The sequence below is a fragment of the Cebus imitator genome, unplaced genomic scaffold (assembly GCF_001604975.1).
Source record: "Cebus imitator isolate Cc_AM_T3 unplaced genomic scaffold, Cebus_imitator-1.0 Scaffold70, whole genome shotgun sequence".
NCBI lineage: Eukaryota > Metazoa > Chordata > Mammalia > Primates > Cebidae > Cebus > Cebus imitator.
In genome coordinates, this window is record NW_016107385.1 from 577,497 (window position 1) to 600,794 (window position 23,298).

General features: G+C 37.0%; 1 pseudogene; it reads left to right on the forward strand.

Moving 5' to 3' along the window:
• Positions 1–20,263: 20,263 nt before the first annotated feature.
• Positions 20,264–22,603, forward strand: LOC108306116 (annotated as a pseudogene).
• The last annotated feature ends 695 nt before the right edge of the window (positions 22,604–23,298 follow it).

Consider the following 23,298-nt stretch of genomic DNA (forward strand, 5'->3'; position numbering starts at 1 on the left):
ATCCTTTCCCCACAAACATGGAGAATTGAAAACATGGTATAGTGAAGGAAAACCTAGATTCTAGTCCTGGCTTTGCCATACTGCTTCCTGCATGACTTTGGGGGATTCATGTCATTCTTCTGGACCTCAATTTTCTCATCCTAAAATTAGAGAGTTAGTTTTTTCTAATGTGTATTTACTTACTATTGGTGATATGGCAGGTGATTTTAGATTGTCCATAACATATAATGAATAACTGTATCAAATGCATTTATTTTAAGGCATATTTTAAAATATTGTTACATCAAATCAGCTTAAAATTGGTATTGATATTTTTAGGTGAATTGATTTAAAGTAAAATGGTAAGCAAACTAAAGGAGTAACTGAATATGGCAAAAATTGGGAAGATGGTACATAACAGTGGCATGACCATCTTCCCAATTTTTTGCCTCAATGTTTCACAGGAAAACTACGACCCCAGAATCTTTGATGCTAGATTAGAGCCATGTGCCTGAGTTCTGGCCAAGGAAATGTGAACACTAGTCACATGTCACCCCTGAGAGAAGCCAGTGTGAACCATCCGTCTCTCCACTCTCTCCCCACAGCAACTTTGGAAGCTGTGGCATTATCATCATATGGAAAGAGCTTGGAATGAACACAAATGGGCACAGGGAGTGGAACAAAACACAGGGGCCTGTGGGGGTAGGGGAGGGAGAGCATCAGGATAAACAGCTAATGCATGTGTGGCTTAATATCTAAGTGATGGGTTGATAGGTAGGTGCAGCAAACCACCATGGCACATATTTGCCTGTGAAACAAACCTGCACATCCTGCACATGTATCAGGAACTTAAAATTAAATAAAATCAAATTTTAAAAAAAAAGAGCTTGGAACCTTGAATCCTCAAGGAGGATGAGAATACCCACCAGCCCAAATTAAACATCTGTAACCAAGAAATAAACTTTTGTTGTGTTAAGCCACAGATATTTCTGAGCCTACTATTTTAGTATAGCTTATCTTCACTAGTAACAAACATGATAAGATTATAAGGCTCCATCTACCTCTAAAGCTCTACATTTATTATTTTGTCTCTTCTCTTCTTATTCAGTTTTAACCTCTACTTTTTTTTTTTTTTTTTTTTTTTGTTCTCCAAAGAAGTCCCTGCTGAACTAATTTGCTTATATTTTGCCCTTCCGACTGTCTCTGTTTTTAGAAGTGGTATTTATTTTAATGATGGCTGTAGTTCTGGATAACTACATAGAACTCTCCTCACATCCAAAGAGGACATGGCAATTAGTGTCACTGCCTGTTTGTAGTGCCTTTCTGAATAGCCCTGGGTGACCATCAGCTCTTTCAGGACACTCATGCATAAAGATAACACTCTGCCCAGCTTCCTTTGCTACCGGCATTGCCATTTCTGAATGGTTTATTATCTTGTTCCCTTGGCTTGAGAAAAAGCCACTCTTATTGCCTTGTGTCAGACTAGCCAGCCTCTATCTATTGGCTTCCAAAGTCACAAGCCAGATACATTGTTTGAAATTGTGCTGTAGGAAGCTCATCTACCAGCTCTGTTTGTAGTATGAGCCATTTTTAAGCTCCAAACAGCTAGAGGATCCTGCATTGTACCTTTATCACATGCCAGAACAGCCAAACTGTATGAGAAAAATAATCATTTTAATACTTGGAAACGGGTTACATTTAGGAACTTTATGTTGATTTGTGTCATCTCGTTTTGTCACTTAATGGCCATAGATTTTTTAAACTATTTTTCAAGAATTTGGATTGAAAGTCTGGGTCAAGTAACAGCTTCTAATCATTGCCATTGTTCTATATACCTTCAATTTATATAGGTAATCTGTCAAGTTTTTGTCTGCCTGTATTTCAAAAGACACTAACTTTTGATTCAGTTTGCTTCTCTAGTGCTTGGTCCGTGTAGTAAATGCTGAGGGAGTGGAACTAAGAGACAGTTTTTAACAATGTAAGCTGATGAAAATTTTTTGATTATATATAGTGTCTTCCTTACTAACTCAGGGTAGAAACCTAGTTCTCTTAGGGCTCAATTTATACACCAGTGGTAACTTCAAATGGTCTAGGAAAGCAGTGGCCTTTACCCTGTTGGCTCACAAAGGGAATGATTATTGGTTTGTTACTTATACCCTAGAAATTCCAAAATAATGAGAATTTTCTTAGAACTATTAAGTACCATTGGCAATTAAAAACACCATATCTGTGGCAATATTGAAGTTTGTTGGTAACCACAAAACTATGGAATTAACGAATGGTGAAAATGGAACAATGAAGTGTACAACTCAGCTCCTTTTTTAACAGATAGAGATGAGAAAGCTGAAACCCCAAGGATGACATGCAATTTTATTTTTTATAACAACTTTAAGATATAATTCATATTTCATATAATTCACTAATTTTAAGTATGCAAGTCAATGACTTTAAGTATACTCAGAGAGTTGTACAGTATTTCAATTAATTTTGGAACATTTTCATCATCCCAACAAGAAACTCATACCATTAGCAATTACTGCTCATTTCTCCTCAACTCTCATATCCCTAGGTAACCACTAATCCAGGTGCTGTCTCTAATGATTTGCCCATTCTAGACACTTCATTGGAATGGAATTATGCACTATGTAGTCTTTTCTGACTGGTTTATTTCACTTAGCAGATGTTTCTGAGGTTCATCCATGTTGTGGCATGTATCAGTACATTTTTCCATTTAAATTATTGAAAAATATTCTATCATGTTTATATATCACATTTTGTTTATTCATTCATCCATCGATGGACATGCGGGTTATTTTCACCTTTTGGCTATTATGAACAATGCTGCTATGAACATTAATGTATAATAAGTTTTTGTATGAGCATCAGTATTCATTTCTCCTGGGTATATACCTAGGAGATGGAATTACTGGATTATGTGGTAACTCTATGTTACCTTATGAGGAAACACCAGACTGTTTTCCAAAGCAGCTATGGGCCTTCTACATTGCCACCAGCAATGTAAGAGGGTTCCAATTCTTCCATATCTTCACGAACATTTGTTATTATCTGCCTTTTCAATTATGGCTATCTTAGGATACATGAAGTGGTATCCTATAGTGTTTAGTATTTTCATTTTGCTGACAGTTAAAGACATTGAGCATGTTTTCATGCACTGATTCACCATTTGTATGTCTTCTTTGAAGAAATATCTATGCAAGTCTTTTGCCATTTTTAAATTAGTTTACTTTTATTATTGAAGGTATAAGAGACTTTATACATCCTATGTATGAGTCTCTCATCAGATATATGATTTACAAACATGTTCTCCCATTGAATGGGTTGTCTTTTCTTTCCTTCATGGTATCCTTCAAAGTACAAAAATTTTTAACTTTGCTGAAATCGCATTTGTCTATTGTTTTTCTTTTGTAGTTTGTACTTTTGGTTTCAGACCTAAGAAACCATTGCTCAATACAAGCTCATGTTGATTTATGCCTATGTTTTCTTCTAAGAGTTTTACATTTTTAATTTTTACATTTAGGTCTCTGTTTTATTTCTTACATTTTATATTTAATCCATGTTGAATTAGCTTTTGTAATATTGTGTGAAGCAGGGGTCCAACTTCATTCTTTTGTATGTGATATGCAGTTGTCTCAGCATTATTTGTTGAAAAGACTATTCTTTCCCTCAATGAAATGTCTTGAAAACCTATCAAAAATCAATTGATCATAAGTATTACAGTTATTTCTGGATTCTCAAATCAATTCCATCCTTATGCTGGTATCATACTATCTTGATTACTATAGCTTTGTAGTAAGATATGAAATCAGGAAGGATGAGACCTCCAACTATGTTCTTTTTTGAAATTATATATTCTTTTAGGACTATGATAAATGGAAATGTTTTGATTTTATTTTTGTATTGTTCATTGCTGGTATATACAAATACAACCTTTCACATTTATTGATCTTGCATCCTGACATTTTGCTGAGGTTATTAAATAGTTCTAAGAACAATTTTTCTGATTTTTCTTCTTAGGATTTCTGTCACAAATGGCAACCATCTGGGACTGGTGTCATGAGGGTGTTATAAAAAATTTATCAAAATGGCTTTAGGCAAATAAAGGCAGATTTATTAGAGAAAGTATTAAAATACATTGCAAGGAAGCAATACGCAGATCAGCAGGAGGGGAGCTGACTGCAAAGAGACAAAAGTTTGCTTGGAATTTTATAGGATGCTACTTGTGCTGTGTGCTGAAGAGGGCTTTACTCAGTACTGATAATGCCAAGACTGCAGTAAGTTAACTTGCATTCTTCCATCAGCCAAGGTACCTGGTGATAGCAAGGCACAGGAAGATTGTGAGTTATTTTACAGGAGAGCTATCTGTTCTGGACCATGAAGAAGGGCAGACTTACAGCTTATCTATCTTTTCTTTTTGCTTTCCCCTGCCCCTGAGGGCCTGACTCATTTTCCCTAATTAGAACTCCACATCTAAATACAGGATCATGTCATCTGCAAATAAAGATAATTCTACTTCCTTTTCCAATCTAGATGCCTATTCTTTCCTTTCCTTGCCTCTAATATCCCTGGCTAGAACCACCAATAGTGTTGAATAAAATTAGCAAGAGTGAGTATACTTATCTTGTTATTAATCTTAAGGGGAAAGCAGTCTTTCTGGAAAAAAATATGCTTTAATAAGAAAGCCTTCATCATTAAATATGTTAGCTGTGGGTTTTTCTTAAAGGCCATTTATCAGGTTAAGGAAGTTCTCTTCTATTATTACATTGTCGACGGGTTTTTTCATCAAGGAGTGGTGAATTTTGTTAACTGCTTTTACTGAATCTTTTGGCATGATTATGTGGTTTTATTTCTCTTATTCGATTCACATAATGTATCACATTAAATGATTTTCAGATGTTAAACCAACCTTGCATTCCTGTCATAAACGTAATTTGGTCTTAGTGTATAATTATTTTCATAAACTTCTGGATTTGTTTGCTAATTTTTCCTGAAGATTTTGCATTTATATTCATAAGAGATATTGGTCCATAATTTTATTTTCCTGTAATGTCCCTCTGATTTTTATATCAGGACTCATAGAATAAAATGATATTTTATTTGTAAAGTATGAAAATCCCAGAAAAAATTTAGACAGTAGGAAAAACTAAAAGTTTGAAAGTGTAAATCTCATGTCCTGTCCCAAGTTCACTGTGTGTGTGTGGATACACATACATGAGTTTTATTCATGGTTTAATTGTATGTATATACATGCATTTATGTTTGGGGGAGGTAATAATTTAGAGGTTTGTGATTAATAAGTGAAAGCAATTATCTTAGATCAGATGGTGTAAATTAACACAATAATCTTCTGATTCTTGGTTTTTGTATTCCCAAACCAATGGACTGTTCAGGCTCAGAAATCAACATAAATTGTCTAGTCCCTAGTGACAGATTCACTGTAGGCTCCAAAATATAGGTTGAATGAAATTAGTCTTTTGATGATGAATAGATCATCAAGCTTGCTATTAATTTGAACATCAGTGGTACACCATGACAAGCAACACTATTCTGCTTTTTAGTAAATTTCTCAAACTTACTGAATAACATATATATATATATATATACACACACACACACACACACACATACACACACACACACACACACACACATATATATATACACATGCAGAGAGAGAGAGAGAGAGACAGCAAGACAATTTTTTTCTTTTTTGAGAGGGAGTCTTGCTCTATCGCCCAGGCTAGAGTGCAGTGGTGCAAACCTGGCTCACTGCAACCTCCGCCTCCTGGGTTCAAGTGATTCTTATGCCAAAGCCTCCTGAGTAGCTGGAATTACAGGCATGCACCACCACACTCACCTAATTCTTGTGTTTTTAGTAGAGATGGGGTTCACCATGTTGGCCAGGCTGATCTTAAACTCCTGACCTCAAGTGATCCACCGGCTTTAGCCTCCCAAAGTGCTGGGATTATAGGCGTAAGCCACCATGGCTGGCTAAATTTTTATATTTTATCACAAATCATTACATTAGATAGAGTGATATGGGCTGCTGTAACAAGTGGTCCCAAAAGAGGTCCCAGTGGCCAAAACTGAAACAATTTGAGAAGAAAACAAAAGTAGTATTAGATTATAACATGAAGTATAGAATAAACATCCATGCATCTATACTGATATAAATAATTGAATAAAGAAATGGGAGAAAGGAGACAACTCTCTCATGAAGAAAAATTTTATGTAATTTATTACATGGTTTATCGCCAAGAAGGTGGGACATAACTCCCCACTGCTAAGTGTAGGCTACATATAGCGACTTTCTTCCAAAGATACCATATAAGAAGTCAGGGGAGAGTAACTTTTGCAGTGGAGAGTCCTGAAAAACATTACCTCATCCACCTCGTCTAATGAACATCACAAGGTAAGCAATGATAAGCTTATTTTATAGTATGTACTCTTGATATAAAATGATGAAAATGGCACCTTCTGTGTTCTTCCTCCCAAAAACTTACAACCACAGTCTAAAGATGAGAAAACTATCAGATAAACCCCAATTTTACAAAACGCATGACCTGTGCTCCTCAAAGCTGTCATGATCATCATTGAAAAAGAAAATCTGAAGACCTGTCACATCAAGAGGAGCCTAAGGAAACATGACAAACAAATGTGATGTGGTATCCTGGATGAGGTCCTGGCCCAGAAAAAGGGCACTAAGTAAAAACTAAAGAAATGTATAAAGTATGGACTTTAGTTGACATTAGTATATCAATATCAGTTTATTAATTGTAATCAGCGTATCTTACGAGTGTATATTACGGAAGACTGGGCATAGGTATACGGGAAGTCTGTATACCATCTTCTTGATTTTTCTGTAAACCTAAAATAGTGCTAAACAAATAAAGTGGTTTTGCTTTCATTGTTTGTTAATTTTAGAAAATCTCACTGGATGAAATAAACAGTGATTTATGCATAACTGAAAAATGATTTATTTACCTAGGAAAGAAACTACTCAAAATTCAGCTCAGGGATACCAAGAGATGTTAAGAGACACTAGAGATAAAATGAGAAGCTCCAATCACATGTCTAATTGAATTTTTAAAAGGAAAATAAGGAGGGAAAGGGATGAGTGATGAAAGTGAAAAATAGAAAGTCTGGGAATTTTCCAAAACTGATGAAGCTTAAAATTCCTTAGACGTAGGAAGTCTAATAAATATTCAGTAGAAAAAAAATCCATACAACAAGACATATTGTAGGCAAAGAGAGGATCTTAAAAGCAGAGAAGAAAAGCCTTATTACCTGTAGAGCAACATGAATTAGAGTAATCAATGTCTCAGTCAGAAGACAGTATCATAGTATATTCAAAGTACTATGTGTGAGATACCAACAGTCCAGTCCATGGGTTGCTGCATCAAATCTGCTCCAGTTCTTTTTTACTGTCTTCACTATTAAATGGAAAGATGAGCCTATCTGTTAATGTAGTAAAGATCCAGTGCTCCAGTTTGCTATGACAAAGTGCGCTGCGAACACACTGTATGAGTTAGGTTGAACAGCTGTAACAAAAAAGGTCAAAAATTTCAACAAAGTGGGGTTATTTCATTGATTTTTTTTTTCATTTAATGATCAAAGATAATATTCCAAGTCTGTAGTTCATCTTCCTGTGTGGGGCTTCTTTCACCTGAGTCCCTGAATTGCCCAATACAGGAAAATGGCCGGGCACCCCTAAACCCTTATTAGCAACTCATCTATCAAGGGAAAGGAGAAAGAGAACATGAAGAAGATACAACCACTTCTTAAAAGCCTCAGCCTGGAAGGGACACTCATCATTTCCACTTACATATTTTTTGGCAAGAACCAATCACACAGAAACAACTAATTGTAAGAAAGTTTGGAAAATACGATCTAGCTCTGTGGTCAGAAAAAAAAAAGGAAACAATTTTTAAGCAACCAGCAGTGTTTGTAAACACACTCACATACAAGTAAACAAAGAAAAATCTATTTCTATCCATAAGGCAATCTACATTGAGATTTTGAGAGAAAACTTATCTAATTCTGCTGGAGCACAGTTGTACTAGTACATTCAATTTACTTAACAAATTATTTTTAACTCAGTCTGAAGCAACAACAATTATATTACTTCACTGCATTCAGAGTTCTGTAAACAGTAGGTAGGTAGCTGCAAGACTGAAAGCAAAATAATCCCTTCAACACAAAGAATTTCCCCTGAAGACTAATATCTGCCTCTCGTTTTATGAGGCAGAATTGAATTCAACCTCAAAACAGCAGCATTTAATCTTCAAAAATTTCAAATTCGGACTTTATTGGCTCCCTCTTACAATTAAATTGTACAGTCTTTTGGAGTTCTTCATCTTTATACATCACGTGATGATAGTACATTGGACAAAAAAAAGGCTGTCAGTAAACATTTGTAGAGTTGAACTGACTTGATGTCAAGGATCTTCTTAGCTGGTATTTTTGATGTGGGGAACAAATCTGCGATAGTGACTTCCAGAGACTCTTAATCCTTGTGTTCATTCAAAACAAAAGAAAACAGCTCTGGGGAAAGGCTGGTGATTTTTCCTAGCAGGCTGGAACCAGCTGCATGTGCACAGGAAGGGGGTTACCTGAATTAACTGTAGCCTAACCTCTGAAAAAAGCCATAATTGCTATACAGATTTGGGATTCAAACAAGCTACTTAAGCCAAGCTATTTGCACCAGAACTTCAAACACTTTTGTAATCCTGTTGTGTTATGTAGGTGTGTCTTCCAACAAATATTTGTGAGTTGTATTAATACCCATTCATAAGTTCACAGCCCATATGTTCCACCAGGCTTTTGGGCTCCACTAGATTGATATACTTATGTCTTCAAAACTTGAATATCCAAGGCCTGCATACACCAACCCAACATAGCCTCAGCATTTATAAAAAATAGAAGCTTTTGGGTAATTAGGTTCTCCTGTGACTCATACTTCCTTTTCTTCCTGATTTTAAAGTGTAAGTCCATAGCTATAACATTTTCGGCCTACAGTATATTTTAATTAGGTTTATTTTACAAAGAAGTAAACCTTAACCTATAGCTAAAACAATTCATGAAGGCTCCAATAAGTTCTCTGCATGAAGAAAATTTTTAATTATAACAAACTGGGAACAGAAGGAAATTTACTAAAATTGATAAAGAACATCTATTAAAAATACATGAAAGTTAATACTTAGTGGCAAACAATAAAAATATCCCTAGTCTACTCACAAACAACATTCACATGCCTGCCATTTCTGACTTTACTCAACATTTCAGTGGTCTACCTACCTATACAGTACAATAAAATAAGAAAATAAAATAGAAATATGAGGATATAAAAGGAAGAAACAAAATTGTTGTAATGAGTCAAAGGTTTCTATACAAAAAATTTGCAAATAAAAAATAAGCAATGTCTCCATATACTAGCAATAATCAATTAGAAAATATAAGATCTTTTTTCCCAAAGGTTTCATCTACTATAAGAACAAAAACCCTAACTACCTCAGCACACTAGGCACTGAAGGTACATACTTCAAAATAATAAGAGCCATCTATGACAAACCCACAGCCAGCATCATACTCAGCAGGCAAAAACTGGAACCATTCCCCTTAAGAACTGGAATAAGACAAGAACACCCACTTACACTACTCCTATTCAAAACAGTACTGGAAGTCCTGACCAGAGCAATTAGGCAAGACAAAGAAATAAAGGGCATCCAAATGGGTAAAGAAGAAATCAAACTATCTATTCCTGAAGCTCTGCCAAAAGGCTCCCAACTGATACACAACTTCAGTAACATTTCAGGATACAAAAATCAATGTATAAAAATCAGTAGCCTTTCTATACACCAGTAACAATTGGTGTTCACTAACAATTGGTGTTCAGTAACAATTGGTTCAAACTGAGAGCCAAAACAAGAACACAATCTATTTACAATAGCAACAAAAGTTAAAATATCTAAAAATACATCTGAACAAGGAGATGAAAGAACTCTACAAGGAGAACTAAAACACACTATTGAAAGAAATCAGAGATGACACAAACAAATGGAAAAACATTCCAGGCTCATGGACTGGAAGAAACAATATCATTATTATGGTTATACTGTCCAAACTAATCTACAAATTCAACACTATCCCTATCAAACACTAATGTCATTTTTCACTGAATTAGGAAGAATTATTCTAAAATTGTTATGGACCCAAAAGAGAGTCCAAACAGCCAAAGAACATGATCAGAGGTATCACATTACCCAACTTCAGACTATATTACAAGACTTCAATAACCAAAACAGCATGGTTCTGATACAAAAATAGACACATAGGCCAATATAACAGAATAGACCCCTGCAATAAAGCCACATACCTAGAGATATCTTATCGTCAGCAAAATCAACAAAAATAAGCAGTGGGGAAAAGACTCCCTATTCAATATGTGATGCCAGAATAGCTGTTGAGTTATATGCAGAAAAACAAAACTGGACCCTTACCTATCACTATAAACAAAAAATAATTCAAGATGGATTAAAGACTTAAGTATACAACTTCAAACTATAAAAATCCTAGAAGACTTCAAAAACACCATCCCAGACATCAGCCTTGAGAAATAATTTATGATTAAGTCCTCAAAAGCAACTGCCACAAAAACAAAAATTAACGAGTAGAGCCTAATTAAACTAAAGAGTTTCTGCACAGCAAAATAAACTATCAACTGATTAAACAGACAACCTACAAAATGGGTAAAAATTTTTACAAACTGTGAATCCAACTTAAGTCTAACATCCAGAATCAATAAGGAACTTAATAAGCAAAAAAAAGTATTAAATGTGGGCAAAAAAAACATGAACAGACACTTCTCAAAAGAAAACATGCAAGTTACCAACAAAAATATGACAAAATGTTCAGCATCATTAATCATCAGAGAAAAGCAAATCAATTACGAAGAGATACCATCTTACACCAGTCAAAATGACTTTAATTAAAACATCAAAAAACAGTAAACACTGGCAAGACTGTGAGGAAAGGAAATATTTATATAGTGTTGGTGGGAACGTAAATTGGATCAGTCACTGTGGAAAGCCCTTTGGAAATTTCTCAAAGAACTTATTTTTCTTAATTGAGATGGAATCTCACTCTGTCACCCAGACTGGACTGCAGTGGTGTGATCACAGCTCACTGAAACCTCTGCTAGCCAGGTTCAAGCAATTCTCATGCCTCAGCCTCCAAAGTAGCTGGGACTAAAGATGGTCACCAACATCCCTGGCTAATTTTTTTTATATTTTTAGTAGAAACGGGGTCTTGGCATGTTGGCCAGGCTGTTCTCAAACTCCTGACCTCAGGTGATCCGCCTGCCTCGGCTTCCAAAAGTGCTGGGATTATAGGCATGAGCCACCACCCGCACTTGGCCCAGAACTACTATTCAATCCAACAATCCCATTGCTGGGTATATATCAGAAGAAAAATAAATCATTCTACCAAAAAGTCATATTCACTTGTATGTTCATCACAGTAGTGTTCACAAAAGCAGACATGGAATCAACCTAGGTCCCCCCCCATCAATTGTGGACTGGATAAAGAAATATGTGTGTGTGTGTGTGTGTGTGTGTGTGTCTGTGTGTGTGTGTGTGTGTCTGTGTGTGTGTGTGTGTATGCACTAAAGAATACTATGCAGCCACAAAAAAGAATGAAATCATGTCCTTTGCACCAGCATGAATGCAGCTGGAGGCCATCATCCTAAGCAAACTAATATAGGAACAGGAAGCCAAATACCACATGTTCTCATTTATAAGTGGGAGCTAAACATTGGGTACTCATGGATATAAACGTGGCAACAACAGACACTGAGGACTACTAGAAAGGGAAAGTAGGAAGGGGACAAGGGTTGAAAAACTATTAGGTACTATGCTCAATACCCAGCTAAGAGGGTCAATGGTACTCCAAACCTCAGCATCACACAATATACCTATGTAACTAATCTGTACCTATACTCAGTGAATCTAAAATTAAAAAGTTGAACATTAAAAAAAAAACAAATTTGAAAAGGAAAAACAGCAAAAACTTTTTAAAATCCTAAGTATGCCGGGTGCAGTGGCTCGTGTCTATAATCCCAGCACTTTGGGGAGCCAAGGCAAGTGAATCACTTGAGGTCAGGAGTTCGAGACCAGCCTGGCCATCATAGTGAAACCCCAGCCCTACTAAAAATACAAAAATTAGCTGGGCATGGTGGAGCACCCCTGTAATCCCAGCTACTCAGGAAGCTGAGGCGGGATAATCATTTGAACCCAGGAGGTGGAAGTTGCAGTGAGCTGAGATTGTGCCGCTGTACTCCATCCTGGGTGACAAAGTGAGACCCTGTCTCAAAAAAAAAAAAAAAAAATCCTAAGTATACATCTAACCAAATATATTCAAGATATTCCTACAGAAAATCTTAGTAATAACACAAAACTCATAAGAGAAGGTCTAAATAAATGTATCATGTTTGTGGAAAAAATTCAGTATCATAAAAGTAGTCATTCTACCCAAGTTAACTAATAACTTCAATGCAATTGCAAGCAAAATTTCAACAGCATTTTATAAAACTGATTCTAAAATCTTTACAGAAAATAAAAGGTAAGACAACTAGGACAATTTTGAGTGGAAGAAGAAGAGATGAAGTGGCAATGTCCCATCAATTATCAAGACAATTATTACAAATCTGTAATAAATAGATGTATAACTGCAATATATGCAGGAATAAATAAACAGACTAATGAAACAAAATAGAGTCTAAGAAAAGATCCACATTTATAGAGTGCTATGGTTTGGATGTGTTCCCCCAGAGTTCATATGTTGAAAACGTAATCCCCAGTGCAACACTGTTGAGAGGTGGGGACTTAAGAGGTGATTAGGTCATGAAGCCTCTGCCTCTATGAATAGATTAACGTCATAATCACAGCAGGGGATTAATTATTGTGGGGGTAGGTTTGTTATAGAGTGAGTTCAGCCCTCTATTGCTTGCTCTCTCTGTGTATCTCTCTCTCTTTCTGTCACTTTCTCACTCTTCCTCCTTCACACACACTCTCTGTATCTTTCTCTCTTTCTCTCTCTCCCTCTCTCTCTCTCTCTCTCCCTCTCTCTCTCTCTTTCATGCAAGCATGCACACTCATACATGCTGTCTTGCCCTTCTACCTTCCACAAGGGAATGATGTAGCAAGAAGGTCTTGCCAGACACCAGTCTTTTGACCTTGGAGTTAGCCTCCAGAACTGTAAGAATAAATATCTGTTCATTATAAATCACACACTCTCAGGTATTCTGTTACAGCAGTGCAAAATAGACCCAGACATAGGGAAACTTGGTATTTGCCAGATGGATGGAAATGATAGTTAAGAAAACAGTACAATAACAATTATTTAAAAATGTAAAATGTATTCAAAATTATATTCCAGATGGATTAAAGACCTAAATAAGAAAAGCAAATATTTAACACTTGTAAAAGGAAATATTGGAGAATATAAGAAAGGCTTTCGTAAGTAAAACATAACAAAGACAAGCCTTTAAAAAAAAAAAGACTGATACACTTGATGTTATTAAGATTTTAAATTTCCATATTCAGAAGATATCATAAACACACAAAAAGTGATAAACCATATACTGGGAAAATATATTTGCAACTTATTAACAGATAAAGAATAGATGCCAGAATAGATAAATAATGTTAACAAATCAATTAAAACTTTTAAAAGCTCACTAGAAAACCACACAAGGCTATGACCAGGAAATTCACAGAGGAAAGCAAGATGCAATTTAAAATGCTGAAAATATCATCTACAACAGTGACAAAAGAAATGCAAATTAAAACTATGGAATACCACTTCATTCTCAAAAAATTGATAAATATTGTAAAGTTTGATATTTTGCAGGATGTATGAAGACAGGAGAGACAGTATTTCTCATATGTGCTGCCAGGAGGGAAAAGTGATACAGTTATTTTATGAAAGGCAATATCTGATAAAACAGAAGAAATAATTTTTAGCCAGCTCTTCCACTTCTAGTTACACATTCTAGAAAACGTTCCATTATGTATGCTAAGAAGGGTACACAAGGGCGTTAATTACAGTACTGTTTATGAAAACAAAATTAAATTTTAAAAGACCTATATATTATCTTTGGGAATAAAAATATAAATTATACAACTGAATACTACATTGTAATTATTTTTAGTGAACCAATTTTCATGTATTAGCATGGACAGAACTAAAAGCTATGGTTGAGTGACATAAGTATTAAATATGGTAGTATAAACATGAATGTCTTAGATTTTTAACCTTTTGTTTGCATGAAATAGTCTAAAATTTACAAAATAATAATCAGCTAATATTTTACACAACATCAGTCACAACAGTCTAAATCTGGGAATTTCCTATTTTCTTCTTGTGAATTAGTCAGTGGCAGAAGCCATAACATTTAACAACAAACTGATAAATAAATTACTTCACTAAATTTCTACTGATAGTTTGTTGATCATCATTAGGATATATCACAGATACAAGTGAATTTGTAAAATATTGAAGTGATAAAATAATTCTTGTCTACATGGTAAAATGGTCACCCTCCTTTGGACATGTTAAGCAGAACTCTAAATGAAAGTAACCCACAAATTTTCAAGGTTTCAGGCCAAATCTCTGCTACTGAGTCCTAAGAATTTGAGGAAAATGCATTTCCTCTTTGATCCTCAGTGTCATATTCTGTGTAATAAAGGTTTAAACTAGGGAATTCCTAAGAATATTAATACCAGTAACTTGGTGACCTACAATTTGACTTGAGAACAAAAAACTAAACGCAAGATCAAGCACTCCAAGCTCAAGTAAAAAAATAAAAATTAAAATCAGTATACTAATACTTAAAAAGAAAACAACCACTAATTATATAGACATAATGGATTGATTACATTGAAAATTTAAGCCTCATCAACAGCACAAAGCATAATCTATTGATTGTCTGGTTTTTGTACGCTGGTAGCTGGTTAGCAACTCAATTTAGAATATTTGCAAATATACAACTTTCAAAAACCAGGGCTCTTTTTGAAGTCAGATCTGCTACAGGCAAACTAAACATAGCTTCAATTTAACTTCAAGATGTGTCCATAACAACTGATTACCCTCAAATCCTTCTATTTTTCTCTCCCAATGGCAAAATGCAAAAGTTTTAAATACCTCTGTAATTATAGTAAACACAGACAACCATCTCCAAAATTGCAGTGTACTATTTGGTGTTCCTAACCTATGGGCTGTCTATAAAGAGCTCTATTAAAGGAGTCCACCTGGGAAGTGGAATGAAACACCAGATGCCAGGTGTTTAAGAGGGAATGCAAGGTTTTCTCTTCTTCTTTTCAATAATAAATGAAAATGGTTTTCTATAGCCATTTGCTAGATTATATAAGGAAAATTTGGAAATCTGTCTGAGATTACATGATATCGAATATTAAATAAAGTTTTCAAATTTAACAATTGGATATGAAAGTATAACGGCTCTCGAAATCCCAGTATCTTGAAGGGTTTTCACCTCCTTGCTGTTCTTTCTAAAACCCCAGAGAAAAAAACCATCTAGAGTAATCCAGAGTCTGAAATATATAATCCATGATTTAAAATATGTTCGGCAGTCATTATTCTTTCTGCATTTACATTTAGTTCACCCTTTTTTTTTTGCTATTGTTGTTTAGTGGTTTTTCTTCTCCCTCCTTTCCTGTCATCGGTTAGATGACATGGTTTTTTTTATGGCGTGGAAGCTATTGGTTATATTCTTGTTCTTCTAGTGGTTTTCCTGAATATATATATACTGAGCTATGTGTTTCTCTGACAGAGTCTAAATCATTCAATATTATCTTTCCTCCCAACAAACAAAACAATGACCCTGGAACACTTGAACATTTCTCACCCCCATAAAGTTATTCCTATCTAGCTTTTCTTATTTTTAAACACAAGATGCTATTACTTTTCATAGTCAAAGTGTTCTTTAAATTTACCAACATCTTTTAACTTCCATGCTGTGTTTTTTACATCTTTCCTGTCCCCTCTGGGTACACTTGTCATTATGGTGTCCTTGCTCACTTAAAAAGGGTTTGTTGGGGAAATGCATGTCAGAAAATGTCTTTAGTTTACCCTCACCCTTGAATAATCATTTACCTAGGAATCAGATTTGTAGGTTGTCAGTCATTTTCCCCCTTAGGACTTTGAAGATGTTTACTTCATATCTTCTAGAATCTATGATTAGATGAGAAGTCTATCGGCCATCTGATTTTCTTGGTACGTAATCTTTCTTTGGGATCAGGTAGTCCTTGAGGTTTTCTCTTTACCCTTGATATTCTGCAGTTTTGCTCTGAGGTGGATTTATTTCATTTAAGTTACTTGAAACTTGAAATGCACTTTCTATCAAAGAATGCATGTCTCTCTTCATCTGAGGAAAATTTTCAGCCAATTTCCCTTCAAATATTGCCTCTGCAAGACTGCACGTTAGTCTCATCTTCTATATAAACAAGATTCTCTAAATTTAACCTCAATATACTTTCATGGCATATGACTTCAGGCCAGCTCCTTTAAAATTCTATGGCTCAGATAACATGAGAAGGTTTCTAAGATATATGTCTCCAAATCTATATGACCTATAGATTACCCAGAAAAATAACTTACATAAGGAGATTCATAGCAAGGTGCAGCACAGTGACATGACAGAGAAATAGGGAGGAGGAGTCTCTAAAATACTCCTTTCACAGTATTACTGGCAACATAAGAAACCAAAAAGTGTTTAGTTGAAAGGAAACTTCATTTTCCAAAATATAAACTTGAGATACGGGGATTAAGGATGATCTCATTTTAAGGTATTGTCAGATATAAGGACTAAACTCAAAATATCCTGAATTTCAGTATAGTATTTTTAATGTTATTTCATATTGCCCTTCAAAAACATTAGAAATATCTAATTTCTATCACATCAAAATCCATGCCTCAGATCATCTTCTGACGCATTAACAGATGGTCTTGACTGTCAGGAGACAATAGAGACCTACTGAGCACCACTGGAATAAAGAGGGATTATGAGTAAATTATTTCTCCAACATTGAGCCATACTCAAGCAGACAAATGAGTTATTTACTAACAAAACAAAATGAAATAAAACTATTGGAAATATTGTGAATTAAAAGGCCTATTCAATTGATGAACTGAGTGTTTGCTCTCTGTATAAGCAAACCCACACTGGTTTTCTGTGGGTGGCTACAAAAATAAATTTTCTACCAACTTCTTAAGAACTGCATTTAAGAGCTAATTGGTAGAAATTGATTTAATTAGAAGATCCCTTCTCAGGGCTAAAGTGTTTCTAACTATAAGTACCAGAGAAAACCAATGGCTGATTAAGAAGGAAAAAAAAAAGGTAAATCAGGAATGGAGGCAATTATCCAAGCCGGATGAACTATGCCCAGAACATGGTTGTTCTTTAAAAGGAAGAGATACATTGAACCAAACAAGAGTCAGGTGCTACTTTAATCTATCGATTGATCGGTAATTTTAGTATTCCAGTTTGTGCTATATGTTTAGCACTAGACTAGAGGTATTGTGGAAAAAAAGAGAAAAACATATTAGCAGCTAAGCCAACAAACACAACACATTGTATTTTCTTTACCCCTTCACAGCAAAATGAAAAGGAGAGGTTGCATAAAGGAAGGCATTCCATGTTGTCAACTCTGCATGAGGAAAAGCAGGATGGAACTGGACTTTGCCCCTACATGTATAAAGAAGCTATTCTAAGTCAAATACAGGTCCTCAGTCTAGTAGAGGAGCCCAGAAAGGAGAGAAAGGGCGTATTTTAGCTGAGCCAGGAAGGAGGAATCAAATGTAGATAAAGAAACCTGGATATCTTAAAGTGGAATGGAAAAGTAGCCTTAATCTTGGAAAAGAAAGACTAAGATTGTCAGTGTTTCCGCAGTGGTAAAGAAAGCTTGAGGGCTTATAGAGAAAGGACTATATTTGAAACAATTATCAGGGGATGGAATTAGGCAAATAACAGACAAGAACAAATAGCAGAGCTGATGTACAGCAATCGGGAAGGAAACGTCAGTTTTTGCGGGCCATTTGGGTTTAATTACGAGTCTTTCTTTAACAGCTCTCTACGGTTAGGGCCAGCAAACAAAAGAGGTGCCTCTGAGCGCTTGAGAAAATGATTAACAAGACCAAAAAAAAAAAAGTCAGGCAGGCTGAATAGATCATCCTGAAGTTGTTGAACTGTCCTTGGTGAGGAGGGAAGGGATTCTACTGTACAGGCCCAGGGAAAACAAATTTTCAAGACTGAAAATTACAACTTTCAGTGAATTGGCAAGAAAAGGCTAAGAGGCCAGAATTGATGGTCCTGGGGCAAATGGAGCTAAGTAAATGTAGGGCTAACTCCAAAGGTAGCTGGCCAGTGGGGCCAATTTTATTATCCCAAGGGATTTAGAAAACTCAAGTCACCTCTGAGGTGGCAAAAATATGCTTGGATCTGTTTTGGGGTAGGAAGCCCAACAGAAGTGATTAGGCAGCAGTAACACATAGCCGAAGAGGTTGTACAAAGAAGTCCAAGGACGTGAGTACCTCCAGAGTCAAAATGCAACTCAGGCAACAACGCCTTGTGTACTGAGCAGGTTCCAACCCACAGGGAAAGAAGCTGAGCAGCAATTAGCTCCTCAGGCAAGGGAGCAGGGATCAGAACAATGCTTGAATTCCAGCATAGAATATAGCACAAATCAGAAACACAGACAGAAGCCAGCTCTAAAGACTGAGCACCCACAATGGGGCCGGGGAGAAAATGCTGAACTGGGAAGACAACTCAGGATTCATTCAAGGCTTTTTAAGCTACAGACCATTTCTCAATTTCATCACGAATCCTACATTATAAAAATATTATTCAGACTCTGATTAATAATATATGTTTAAGCTTAGTCCTTATCAGCTCAGATTAAGCAGAGCTGGCCACAAATTACAGGGCTCCAATTCTTGTAGCCTAGTGGTTCTCCAACAGAGGCAATTTTGTCCCACAGGGAACATTTGGCAATGTCTAAAGACATTTATTCTCACAATAGATGTAGGGGTTGTGGGGAGCTACCGACATTTAGCAAGTAGAGGCTAAAAATGCTGCTGATCAGTACAAAATGCGAAGAATGTAGAGATTGAAAAACTCTGCTCTGTGTAGGGATGGGTCTAGCAGGTACAGGCACCAACAATCAAGTGAGAAAATTGCTATTCCATGGTGAGAGTTCATTCATTTACTCAGTCACTGCTTCAGCAAACACAGCATTTATTATGTAGTAGAAGCTGTGCTGGGCACTGAGAAGACAATGATGATTAAAAAAATGGTCTGACTCCGAGAAGCTGTAAATCCAAAAGGAAAACTTTGACTTTACAGCCTTCATTCAGTTTTATACAAAATGCTAGGAGCCAAAAGTTAATTGCTGTTTTCATCTGTTTTTTGCAGAAAAACTTATTCTTAAAGGCAAAGTTGGTTGGGGCTTAAAATCATGGTAGATGCCTTCAAAAGATATGGAATATGTCTAACATTTCCAAGGGCACTAACTTGGGTGTGCTTCATAAGGAAAAGGCCAAAAACAAGAATGTGGGTAGCAGAAGTTACAGATGGGGCCAACTTCGTGAATAAGCCTCATGAATAGTCACCAAAGTTTGGTCACCGACTAGGAAGGGTCACTTTTTAAATGCAGCTTAGAAGAATTTTGGAGGGTATGTTTGGAACTCACTTTGACTTATCTCAAATATAATATGGATTGAAGTTGGATAGAAAGATGATACTTAGATGGAAATTTGAAAAATAAGAATGTTATAATGTTGATAGTGGAGTCTGGGTAGGGGGTTCACTGTTAAAATCTTGCAGCTCTTCTCTATGCTTGAAAGTGTTTATAATAAAATGTTGAACAAAATGCAGTTTAACTCCCCACTCCTTGTTTTCAAAAAAATTCAAGACTACGCAGTTGGAATCTGTTGGGATGGCAGTTGGCCGATCCTGGGCCTGAGAGTCTGGCCATGGGAGACCCCATCAGCCTGTTACCTTTGCCCCCACGTAGAAAAAGTAATCTAAGGATTTGTGCAAGTCTGCATTCCTAGGCGAGTTTGTGTAACTGATGCCAAATCGGGAAGGAAGGCTGTGGAAGAGGCCATGGAGGCCCACTCACCAGCCCCGGGCTGTTGGCCAGAGATGCACTCCCGCTCCTGTCTGTGACCCAGCAGTTGACAGTTAACTGGTATGGCAACATTATATGGCTTTACCGATGAAAAAGTGAAGGCATATCTTTCTCTTCACCCCAATGTATTGGATGAATTGGTACCTGAAAGTGTTAGTGCAGAGAGAGTAGAGAAATGGTTGAAGAGGAAGAACAACAAATCAGAAGCTGAATCGGCTCCTAAGGAAGTCAGCAGGTACCAAGATAAGAATATGCAGGCAGTTGTACATGAACGAAACGGCTACACAGAACAACGGTTGGACACAGGAGGAGACAACCAGCTACTCCTCTAAGCAGCATCATAAAAATAGTCACGAAAGCTGATGGATTTGCACTGTATTTCCTTGGAGAGGGCAATAATAGCTGTGCATATTCACAGCACCCAGGATAAAGGAAGGGAAACCCCGCCGCATCCCTGCGGGGCCCATCACCTAGGGCGCCACCATCTCTGCTGATGTGGCCAAGTCCAGGAAAAACTGCTGCTAGAAGACATCCTTGGGATGAACGATTTCCACCACGTACTGGACTGGAATCAGGGACTCGCATCCAGTCTGTTCTTTGCTTGATTGGTATTCTTGAGCTGTATCGGCACTAGGGCAAAGAAGCCTTCTGTCTTAGTCACCAAGAGGTTGTAACAGCAAATCTTGCCTGGGCTTCAGTAGCAATACGTCAGGTGCAGGTATGCAGAGGCCTTGCCAAACACACTGAATTGAATGACTTTCTATTCGATGTGTCAAAAACATATTTTGATAACATAGTTGCAATAGATTCTCTACTTGAACGCATAGTGATATGTGCAAAAAACCTGGCGAATGCCCATCGTTGTGCACTTTTCCAGGTAGACCATGAGAACAAGGAGTTATATTCAGACCTTTTTGATATTGGAGAGGAAAAGGAAGGAAAACCTGTCTTCAAGAAGACCAAAGAGATAAGATTTTCAATAGAGAAAGGAATTGCTGGCCACGTAGCAAGAACAGGGGAAGTCCTGAACATTCCAGATGCCTGTGCAGACCCACACTTTAACAGGGAAGTAGACTTGTACACAGGCTACACCACGCGGAACATCCTGTGCGTGCCCATCGTCAGCCAAGGAAGCGTGATCGGTTTTGTGCAAATGGTCAACAAAATAAGTGGCAGTGCCTTCTCTAAAACAGATGAAAACAACTTTAAAATGTTTGCCGTCTATTGTGCTTTAGCCTTACACTGTGCTAATATGTATCATAGAATTCGTCACTCAGAGTGCATTTACCAGGTAATGATGGAAAAGCTGTCCTACCATAGCATTCGCACTGCAGAACAGTGGGGCCCCATGTGATTCACCCTTCCCGTGCGTCTCTGCAAATAAATTGAATTATTCCACTTTGACATTGGTCCTTTCAAAAACATTTGGCCTGGGATTTTTGTCTATATGATTCATCGGTCCTGTGGGACATCCTGCTTTGAGCTTGAAAAGTTGTGTTGTTTTATTATGTCTGTGAAAAAGAACTACCGGCGAGTTCCCTATCACAACTAGAAGCATGTGGTCACTGTAGCACACTGCATGTACGCCATACTTCAGAACAACCACACGCTTTTCACAGACCTTGAGCGCAAAGGACTGCTGATTGCATGTCTGTGTCATGGCCTGGACCACAGGGGCTTTAGTAACAGCTACCTGCAGAGGTTCGACCACCCTCTGGCAGCTCTCTACTCCACCTCCACCATGGAGCAACACCACTTCTCCCAGACGGTGCCCATCCTCCAGCTGGAAGGGCACAATATCTTCTCCACCCTGAGCTCCGGTGAATATGAGCAGGTGCTTGAGATCATCCGCAAAGCCATCATTGTCACGGACCTTGCTTTATACTTTGGAAACAGGAAACAGTTGGAGGAGATGTACCAGACAGGATCACTAAACCTTAATAATCAATCACATAGAGACCGTGTAATTGGTTTGATGATCTTTGTTCTGTGACAAAACTGTGGCCTGTTACAAATTGATGGCAAATGACATATATGCAGAATTCTGGCTGAGGGTGATGAAATGAAGAAATTGGGAATACAGCCTATTCCTATGACAGACAGAGACAAGAAGGATGAAGTCCCACAAGGCCAGCTTGAGTTCTACAATGTTGTAGCCATTCCCTGCTATACAACCCTTACCCAGATCCTCCCTCCCACATAGACTCTCCTTAAAGCATGCAGGGATAATCTCAGTCAGTGGGAGAAGGTGATTCGACGGGAGGAGACTGCAACTTGGATTTCATCCCCCTCCGTGGCTCAGAAGGCAGCTGCATGTGAAGACTGAGCCCTGGTCACCCGACACGCTGTCCTACCCACAGATCCTCATCTTGCTGCTTTGACATTTTTTCCTTTTTTGCGGGGGAAGGGTGGGGGGAACCTACACCTGGTAACTGGGGTGCAGACCTCTTCAAGAAGGTAACATCAAGTAAATAAGTCAAGCAAAGGACTTCCTGCCAGTCTCTTCTGTGAGGCATCATAGACACTGAACAACTAGGACCACCCCATTTTCAAAAATCAGCTGGCCAAGTGACTCCATTTGACTTGCAAACCAGCCTTTTCTAATAGGCTGATATTGCTGAGGCCTTAATGGAAATGGACAAAAATTCTTCAAAAGGGGTACTTTTCCATTGTATCTTTCTAATAACGATTGAAAATGGTACTATTACGGTATTGTACTTGGGCTCTGACATCAATGTTGCTTTGATATTGTTGGTTATAAATAGGAATTTTTACACATTAAAAAACAATTCAAGACTAAGCCATATGTATTTAAATAGAGTATAAAAATGTATCTAGCAAAGCTTAGTTACCTTTTGCTTCAGGAGACAACTGCAATAGGGTACTCGATATATGATCCACAGACCTGAATAATTAGTATCAACTGAGATTTTGTCAAAAACGCAGACTTTTAGAACCCAAGATATTCTCAATCAAACTTTGCATTTTAACATGATCTCTACGTGGTTTGTATGCATATTAAAATTGAAAAGAACCTGGGTCATTGAAAAGTTAATGACCAAGCAGACCCAAGTTCTACTTTCATTCATTCATGTTA